Raw genomic sequence first — 9,845 nt, forward strand, 5'->3', positions numbered from 1 at the left:
CTCCTTCACGGCCTGCGCCCTTGGTGCACCTCTGTAGTCTCCCCGGGTCCCTTGGCCTCCTTTCCGCGTGTCAGCGCACTCGTACCGATCCCTGCCCGAAACGGGAGCACAGGGCTTAGGAGCCCTCTGCAACCTTGAAGATGCCTTTTAGTGCAAACTATAATTCAGTCACCAACGCCCCAAACCCTCGGTTTTGTCCTTTGTGCTGGCGAAAGTAGCTGGAGAAGTCAGTGAAAGCATGCAGTGTCTGAGATTAGAGCTGGGGTGGAGGGAGCCTAAGCTAGGGCAGTCTTCTTGCTGGAGATAGCTTTTTTCTTGAATGGACTAGTATTTCATCCGCTGGGGTCTCAACCCGGGAGAACTCTGTCCAAATTCCATGCAGATGCAGTTCATAGATCGATGATTCCCAAACAAGCTTAGACCCTAAGTCATAATGAGAAACAAATTGCTTATTGAAGTGCGTGGCTGGGGCTCTTTAATGACTTTACAAATTGCCCATAGGTAGGGCTGTGATGTGAATTCCAAACTTGCCATAATTACAGAGAAAGATGAAGTGTAATTGCTGTTAGCATTGGAAGCATCAGAGCTTTTTTTTTTTTTTAAGTATTGATGGAAAAAGAGCAGAGTGCAAGGAAAAGTAAGAAATGAGGGTCATGAAGGACTAACTTTTGCTGGATTCATGGTTTAACTTGGCCCTGGAAAAATTTCACAAACCTTGGTAACTTTGGAAGATAAATAAAAAATGATTAATTTCACCCTGAAATTGAATATATAGTAACGTAAAATTAAGTTTAGCTTAAGCTAAAGAACTGTGTAGATATGAATGAATTATAATTATCCAAAAAGTTTATCTTTACAATTTGGGTTAATTGAATAGCTTACTTGTTTTGAGTATTTGTATTATTATTTTTATTTTTAGAAAACCCTTGTTTGGCAAGAGTTCTATTATTTTAGACTTTTCTTTTTAATTAAAATACTTATTTACACACTGGTATGGTTTTGGGGGCTGAACCCAGGGTTTCATGCTCTCTGGACAAAACCTTTTTAGTGGAAAATTTAAAAGCAAATTTCAGAGCAATCTGTTGGAATGATCAATTTTGATTGAACAAATTACAAATAAGTTTAACTTTTCTATGTAACCATTTATTGCATGAAAATATGTCTGAAAGCCTGAAAGTTGAGCTCCCAGAAGCAGAGTTACTTGGCATACCACATTTTCCCCTTTACTTTTAAACTCTTTGACCTTAGGACAATTTTTTTTTCTCCCAGAAAGAAAATTGAAGGTACAACTTGTGGAGTTTGAGAGAATGTTTAAAATGGTTCATTTAAATTAAAAATACATTTCTTCATCCCAGGAAGCTAAGAATTATTGCACTACTACCACAATATATAGAATACCAGAATCTGCATCTTGTGGCAATGAATTCACTTTTTTTTTTTTTTTTTTGGCCAGTCCTGGGCCTTGGACTCAGGGCCTGAGCACTGTCCCTGGCTTCTTCCCGCTCAAGGCTAGCACTCTGCCACTTGAGCCACAGCGCCGCTTCTGGCCGTTTTCTGTATATGTGGTGCTGGGGAATCGAACCTAGGGCCTCGTGTATCCGAGGCAGGCACTCTTGCCGCTAGGCTATATCCCCAGCCCAATGAATTCACTTTTGAGTTTGAGAATTTTATTTCCATTTCCTTGATGTTTTTACCAGGATTTATTTTACTGTCAACTTGAACTTATCATCTGGATACACTCAACCATCACCTTTGTCACCAAACCAGTTTGATCTCCTTTTTCATTGTTAATTGTATCACATCCTCTGTGTGTGTGCGCACGTGTGTACATGTGTGTGCTCACCCCAGTAGGGCTTGTACTCAGGGCCTCTTTCTTGGTTTTTCCACTTGAGGCTATCAATCTACCACTTGAGCCATGCCTTTGCTTCCAACTTTTTTGCTGGTTTATTGGAGATGGGACTCCTAGGGACTTTTCTGCCCAGGCTAGCTTTGAACCTCCATCCTCAGATATCAGCCTCCTGAATCTAGGATTACTGGCTTGAGCCAGCCACCAGCACCCCACTGCATCACATCTTTAGAATTCCTCAGTCTTCAAACCTGACACTCCTCTCTGCTTTCTCTTGAATAATCCATCATTTGGCACACCCATTAGGTAGTAATTGTATAAGGTCTTCCAGCATGTTTTTACTTTCCATTTCAGGTAGGACCCTACTTGTTTAAGTTGTCACTATGTATCAACTCCTCAACCTTTGAAGCCTTTTAGCTTGGAGTTGTTTCTGCTATGATCCATTTTACACATTATTGCCCACTGAATTATCTTAATAGATATTCAGCAAGTCATTCCCTTCCTGAAAAGTCTTCAATTACTTCCCTCCTCTACCAAAATAAAATTATGTCTCATTTTTCCTTTTCACTTAAAATTGTCTTCTTTTCAGAATAGCCTTTTCATCTTGCCCAAATAATAACTTCCTTGCTTCTCTGTTATGCATATCCTGTGCCTGGGATTCGCCTTTCCATGTTGTCTCATTCTGCATACCTTGCCCATTAACCAAGGTCCATCTTCTTTCTCTAAGAAAGAGCATCTTTGCTGATATTTCACACCTAAAGCCATTTGAATCCCCATCACATTTTTGTTTCTTTCATCACTTGTGTTCAACTTTCCTACTGAACAGGGGTTTGTAAACTTTCTGCCAAGGGCCAGATCGCAAGTATTTTAAGCTTTGTGGGCCAGATGGTCGATGTTGCAGCTACTTATGCAACCATTCAACTCTGTAATGGGAACACAAAAGCAGCCATAGACCATACATGTGGCATTATTCTAATAAAACTTTACTTATGAACCTTAAAATTTGTGTTTCAAGATAATATTCTGTTTTTAAATCATTTAAAAATGTAAAACTTATCCTTAGCTCATGGCTGCAAAACAAATTAAATAAACCACCATCACCACCACCACCAAACCCCAAAGCAGGTGGCATACTAGATTCAGCCTGTCAGCCTTGGTTTGCTGAGCTCTGTACTGAAACCAGTTTCATGAACATGTGACTCAGGAAGTTGGCGCAGACATTGTACTTAGAATGACCCAATTACTGGTTTAAGGGTATAATGTAATAACATCTTGATATCTTTAAGACTTTTTGAATAAGATCTGCTTTTTTGTTGTTATTGTTTTGTGGCACTGATGTTTGAACCTGGATCTCATGCTTGCTTGGCTGGCACTCTGTCACTTGAGTCATATACCCAGCCCTGCTTTTTGCAGGTCATTTTGGGAGATGGAGTCTCATGTATTTTTCTGCCTGGTCTGGCTTTGAGCCATGATCTTCTGGCTCTCAGCCTCTGGGGTAGTTGAGGATTACAAGTGGGAGCCACTGTTGCCTGGCTGCATATTTGGTTCGTATTGGGTCTCAAAGTTAGGTATCTGAAGCTGGGCTCCAGTGGCTCTCACCCCTAACTACTCAAGAGGCTGAGATCTGAGAATGATGGTTCAAAGCCAGAGAGTGTATGAGACTCTTACTTTTTTTTGCCAGTCCTGGGCCTTGAACTCAGAGCACTGTCCCTGGCTTCTTTTTTTTTTTTTTTTTTTTTTCCCTCAAGGGTAGCACTCTGCCACTTGAGCCACAGCACCACTTCTGGCCATTTTCTATATATGCGGTGCTGGGGAATTGAACCTAGGGCTTCATGTATATGAGGCAAGCACTCTTGTCACTAGGCCATATTCCCAGCCCCCTTTGAGACTCCTACCGCCAATAAACTACCAAACAGCTGAAAGTGGAGCTGTGGCTCAAGTAGTAGAGCACTAGCCTTGAGCAAAAGAAGCTCAGGGACACTGCCCAGGCCCTGAGTTCAAGCCCCAGGTGGACACATAATAAATAAATAAACGAATAAGGAAATAAAGAAAGAAAAAAAAGGAAGCTGTGTATCTGGTCCCTGCTTGTAGTAGAATATAAAGTCTAGATCAGAATGCATATTTCTTTTTACTTTTGTTACTTTTAGCAACTGACCTGATACTCAAAGTACTCTTATAAAGACAGAGGCAGAGATTGAAATGATGATCTATACATTAGGTCTCAATCATCAGGAACTAGGAGTGAGGCAAAGTGTACTCTCTCTTGGAATCTCTAGGAGAAACCAGAATTCTCAATTCCTTCATTCTTTCACTTGTAGCCTCTAGAACTGTGAAAAAATTAACTTGTTTTCAGAAACAAAAAAATGTTTACTAAATTTTCTATTTCTAAGGTAGTGTAGACAGTGGTAACTGACAGTTCAGCTCCACCATGTGTGAATTAAATGGTGTTAGGCAAATTTCATAACCATGTTTTTTTATTTTCTTCATTGATGACATAGGGGTAATAGCATCTGCTTTATAGAATTCTTTTTTTTTTTTTTTTTTGGCCAGTCCTGGGCTTTGGACTCAGGGCCTGAGCACTGTCCCTGGCTTCTTCCCGCTCAAGGCTAGCACTCTGCCACTTGAGCCACAGTGCCGCTTCTGGCCGTTTTCTGTATATGTGGTGCTGGGGAATCGAACCTAGGGCCTCGTGTATCCGAGGCAGGCACTCTTGCCACTAGGCTATATCCCCAGCCCCCTTTATAGAATTCTTGAACAACAAGTTGTAGAAAAATTGCAAGATCTCAGCCCTCATGACAAGACAAAGCTTAAAGCCAGTTTTGGAGAAAGTGAATTAACAGTGTACTCATCTATAACTATTGCTACATTTAACCTAAAATGACAGTCCTAGTTTTCCAGTCTATTTGCTTCTTTAAAACTCTAACTTCAGGGGCTAGGAATATGGCCTAGTGGTAGAATGCTTGCCTCTCACACATGAAGCCTTGGGTTCGATTCCTCAGCACCACATATATAGAAAAAGCCAGAAGTAGTGCTATGTATGGCTCAGGTGGTAGGGTAGCCTTGAGCAAAAAGAAGCCAGGGACAGTGCTCAGGCCCTGAGTACAAGCCTCAGGACTGGCAAAAAATAAAAAATATTACTTCAAGTAACATGTATACTTCTTAGTGTCATTTCAAAAGTACATGAAAGTATGATTTTACTTGCTTAAAAAATTCCCGATTTATTATTGTCTTAATCAATCCTTAATGATTATTATCACACACAAGATTCAATACTATTTAACTTCCAGTTAAGCTTGGTTATCAGTAACATAATGTTTATTAACCTAAAATGTTAGTGTATTATTTCATTTACAAGTGAACAATATTGAAATTTGAGTCTTTTGAGGAACATTCTTGCTGGTTCTTCCTGTTAGAATGTGTGTGTGTGTGTGTGTGTGTGTGTGTGTGTGTGTGCTATGTAGGTATATATATGAATATATTTATGTATGTGGTATATGGTATGCAAATATATGTGTAGAGGTATATAGTGCATGATATATAAATAGAATAAGTATATATGTATATAGTTCATGGTAAATAATTAGGATATACATATATAGAAAATTATATATAAATAGGACATGTATACATGCATATGGTGCATAGTATATACTTAGAATATATATACACATATAATATGTAGTGCATGGTATATAAGTAAGAAATATATGTCTATGTATCTATCTATATATAGATATTTGTAGATAGCTAGATCTCTCTGTAATAGATCAATATGTAGATATAGATCTATACCTATCTCTCTATATACATATATCTATAGATCTATATCTATGTATCTAGCAATCTATACATATATATCTATGTATCTAGCTATGTAGATCTTTATGTATAGATTTCTGTACATAGATCTATCTCTGTATATGGATATGCCTATGTATCTATATATATGGTTACATGGTGTATAAATATGGTTCTGCACCTCTGTTACAACCTCCATGGGAGAAGAAGGCTAGTTACTGGATGCAAAAAAGGAAAACTCATGACTTACCTCCACAGTTAGTTCCATTCTGTTTTCTTGGTCAAAGGTTGCATTTCAAACTTTATGTACTTATTTTTATAAATTCTACCACACAGGAGACCAGGTAAGAGCATATTAGACTACTGCTATTATGGGGGGAAAACCTCAGAGCTAACACTCTCCTATAGTATTTGTGTACTTTCATGATTTCTGTTTTGGGGAAACAATGTACTTATATATAAGAAAAATGAAGCTGCCTGGCATATTTTCTACTCTGTATAATAACTATAACAACTGCTTATGTGTCTCAAGATGTGTTTCAAATTCTGTTTGTATTTTATTTTAGTAATTGTGGGTTTGACATCCAAACCTGCCTGTATTCCATTAAATAAACATAAGAGTTCTACCATTTTGTCATGGCTTATATCTATGATGTAAGGAACAGATTGTACTTAAAAATTTCCCTTCTCAAGTTTTAGCTGAAAAAAAAAACATAAAAAGAAAATGACATTCCCAGAGCTATCATGTAAATGAGTGTGAAAAGCAGAAAACAATAAAAAAACCAAACTTCATGAAATAAGCTTGTCATAAAAAGCAGCTTAAAGGACTAGTGTAGCTCAGCGGAACAGTATTTTCCTAGCTATGTGTGAGGCCCAGGTTTTCAGCCACTGCACCATAAGAAAAGGAAAAAAAACACGAATATAAGTTAAGAAAACCCTTGAATAAACCTCATGTAAGTCCCTTTTGGCTATATAACTCAAAACAACTAATATGCAAAAGATACTCAAGGGTGGTGAAAAGAGGCATCTCTTGAGACTTTATCATTAGACTAGTAACTACTTTCCAGTCTTAGTTTCGCCCAAGTCCTGTGTACAAATAATTAGGCCTTAAAAATGATCATCAAATTTCAAAAGACAAGTTTTAATGATCCTCTATACAGATGAGAAAGCTAAAACTTAGGCTAATTGCCTGGACCGTATGTAAAGATGTGGCAGATTTGAGATTTACATCCTATCTTATCTGCCTTCTTTTGGCATCATGTTATCCTATTTGTTTCCTTATGAGTACTATTCTTTTAGCCAGAAAACACTGCTGTTGTCTATTTTGTATTTATTTAAAGCTTAGGCATTTTTCAAGAGCCAATTGTTTTTCCTCTGAATTTTCTTAATAATTACTTAGGCCATTCTTTAATATATAGGGCTAACTTGAACTGCTTTTGATACTTAGGAATATTGCCTAACTTGAATTTTTTTTTTTTTTTTTTTTTTGCCAGTCCTGGGCCTTGGACTCAGGGCCTGAGCACTGTCTCTGGCTTCTTCCCACTCAAGGCTAGCACTCTGCCACTTGAGCCACAGCGCCGCTTCTGGCCGTTTTCTGTATATGTGGTGCTGGGGAATCGAACCTAGGGCCTCGTGTATCTGAGGCAGGCACTCTTGCCACTAGGCTATATCCCCAGCCCCTTGAATTGTTAAAAAAAAATTTTTTTTATTATCAAACTGATGTACAGAGAGGTTACAGTTTCATATGTTATACATTGGATACATTTCTTGTACTGTTTGTTACCTCGTCCCTCATTCCCCCTCCCCACTCTCCCTTTCCCTTTCCCCCCATGGATTGTTCAGTTCATTTACACCAAACAGTTTTGCAAGTATTGCTTTTGTAGTTGTTTGTCTTTTTTTACCTTGTGTCTCTTGATTTTGGTATTCCCTTTCAATTGAATTGGTTTTTATCTTCTCACCTTTCTGTGATCCTTGAGAACTGAAACCATCCATACCTTTATAATTCTTTATATATAACATGCTGTCAGCATCATGTCCAAGAAACTTATGAGGTCAAAGAGTCCTATTAATCCTGGTTAGATTCTCCAAACTGATCATAGTAGATTTATGATCTAGGAGAGTTATTTAACCACTCCAAATTTCTTTTCATTAACCTTTTAAATGTATATAACCACATCTACAATGCAGACATTTTAAAAAAAGATTTAAAATAAGGGGCAAGTATAAAAATGGAACTAGAGTGTAGTTCATTGGGGGAACACTGGCCTCGCATGTGCAAAGCCTTTGGTTTGGTTACCAGCATGCAAGGAAGGAAGGAAGGAAGGAAGAAAGGAAGGAAGGAAGGAAGGAAGGAAGGAAGGAAAGAAGGAAAGGAAGAATACAGAATAGTGGTTACATGGACTAGCTCTGAAGCCAGACTGTGTTTGAATATGCACTCTATTCATCTTTTGTGGAGTTCTTTAGTGACTAATTTTCCTTAGTTGTCAGTGCAATGTCAGAACCTATATTATGGGGTATTGTATGAATTAAATAAGGCAAGTAAAATAGTGCCCACTATAAAATAAGCATTCTATAACTATGAGCTATTACCATGTTAAAAATTCTCTTCACATATGGATTCCTGTTACATTCTCTGGCACAATATTACTTTGTCTAATTGGTATGAATTCAATAAATATATATTACACTTTTCCTTTCCTTTCCTGAACACAGCTTGCAATTAAGGATTGATGGTGTTCTTTCCTTCCCTCCCTCCCTTCTTCCCTCTCTTTTTCTCTCTCTCCTTGGCAGTCTTGCTATGTAGCCATAGAGGGTTTTGAACTTGTGACCCTCTTGCCCCAGTCTCCCAAGTGCTAGGATTAGTGGTGTGGTGCACCACTACAGTTAGCTTCTGTAGTTTCTTTATGTCAGTAGTTTATAGTTTGAAAATATTTATACATTGGAAACAATGTTTTGAAGTTTATAGCATATGTGTACTGAAAAATGACTTTTTATAAAGGTAAAAAATAAGGCCCCTTTTACCCCATACATATTAAAAACATAGTTTTAAAAGAAGCACTTCACCTCTGTACATTACTTTAACAATAAAATTAAAACTAATTAAAAAAAAAGAAGCTCACTCCTATAATCTTAGCTACTCAATAGGCTGAGGATCACAGTTCAAAGCCAACCCTGGTAGGAATGTCTATGAAACTCTTGCCTCTAAGATTAACCACCAAAAAGGCCAGAAATAGTGTGCTGTGGCTCAAGTGGTAGAGTACTAGCCTTGAGCAAAAAAGCTCAGGGACAGTACCCAGGCACATGCACATGCTGGTGCCTGGCTTCAAGTTGGGAATTTTAAACTATTTTCAGGTTGGGAAACAAACAGAAGGAGGCAAAGTTAGAAATATGAAGCCCAGGTCTCTCTGGGAGTCTCCTGGTCTTTGTATCTGGCAATGATTCTGTAGAAACAAAGAATGTAGTCTCTTATGGAAAGATGATTGAAGTAGGGAAAAACTACTTACAGGCAACCAGATTGAACAAAGACTTGTACTTGTGTATGCTGGGGAAGTAGACAGTTTTGGCTTAAGGTGAATATTTTTGAATAAGAAATTGTTCAGTGAGATTCTGATATAAGCCTCACAAGTTCTTAACAGTGACAGAAAAAGCTATTGAAGAGCAACTGTCTTGTAGTGGCCTGCTCTAGGGGATTCTGTCCATTTTTTCTTTTCAAAATGATATCCTTTTGCTTGTTTTTTTTTTTAAACTGACTTTGACATTACTGATGTGTTTATACATTTCCTTCCTGCTTCACACTAGACCTCAGAACCACAACTTTTTTTTGATCACTATGATCCTTTTCCTTTCTGTCTTTATCTAAATCCTTCAGCAGTTGTCATGTCCTTCATGCTTAAACAAACATGTCAAAAGGACCATGTTAACCAAAAGAGGAAAACTGCTCTTCAAATATATTTGGCCTGTTTTCTAAGATTGCCTGTGTGTACCTACATCTCCCCAAGCTGTGAGCTATTCTAGCCTTCCAGCTTTCTCCTCCCAGTCTCCAGAACTCTAGCTTCAGAGACAAAGCTCTCCCAAGATTTTACACACTCATAATTGCTTCATAAATTCAACTGTATCCAACAAACAGAAGGCAAAGAATGTCTGGCCAATAGCAAACTAAGGGAAGTATTTAAAATACTTTAGTTAATGTGTATCTACTTGG

Source organism: Perognathus longimembris, chromosome 1, assembly GCF_023159225.1.
Source record: "Perognathus longimembris pacificus isolate PPM17 chromosome 1, ASM2315922v1, whole genome shotgun sequence".
Lineage (NCBI taxonomy): Eukaryota > Metazoa > Chordata > Mammalia > Rodentia > Heteromyidae > Perognathus > Perognathus longimembris.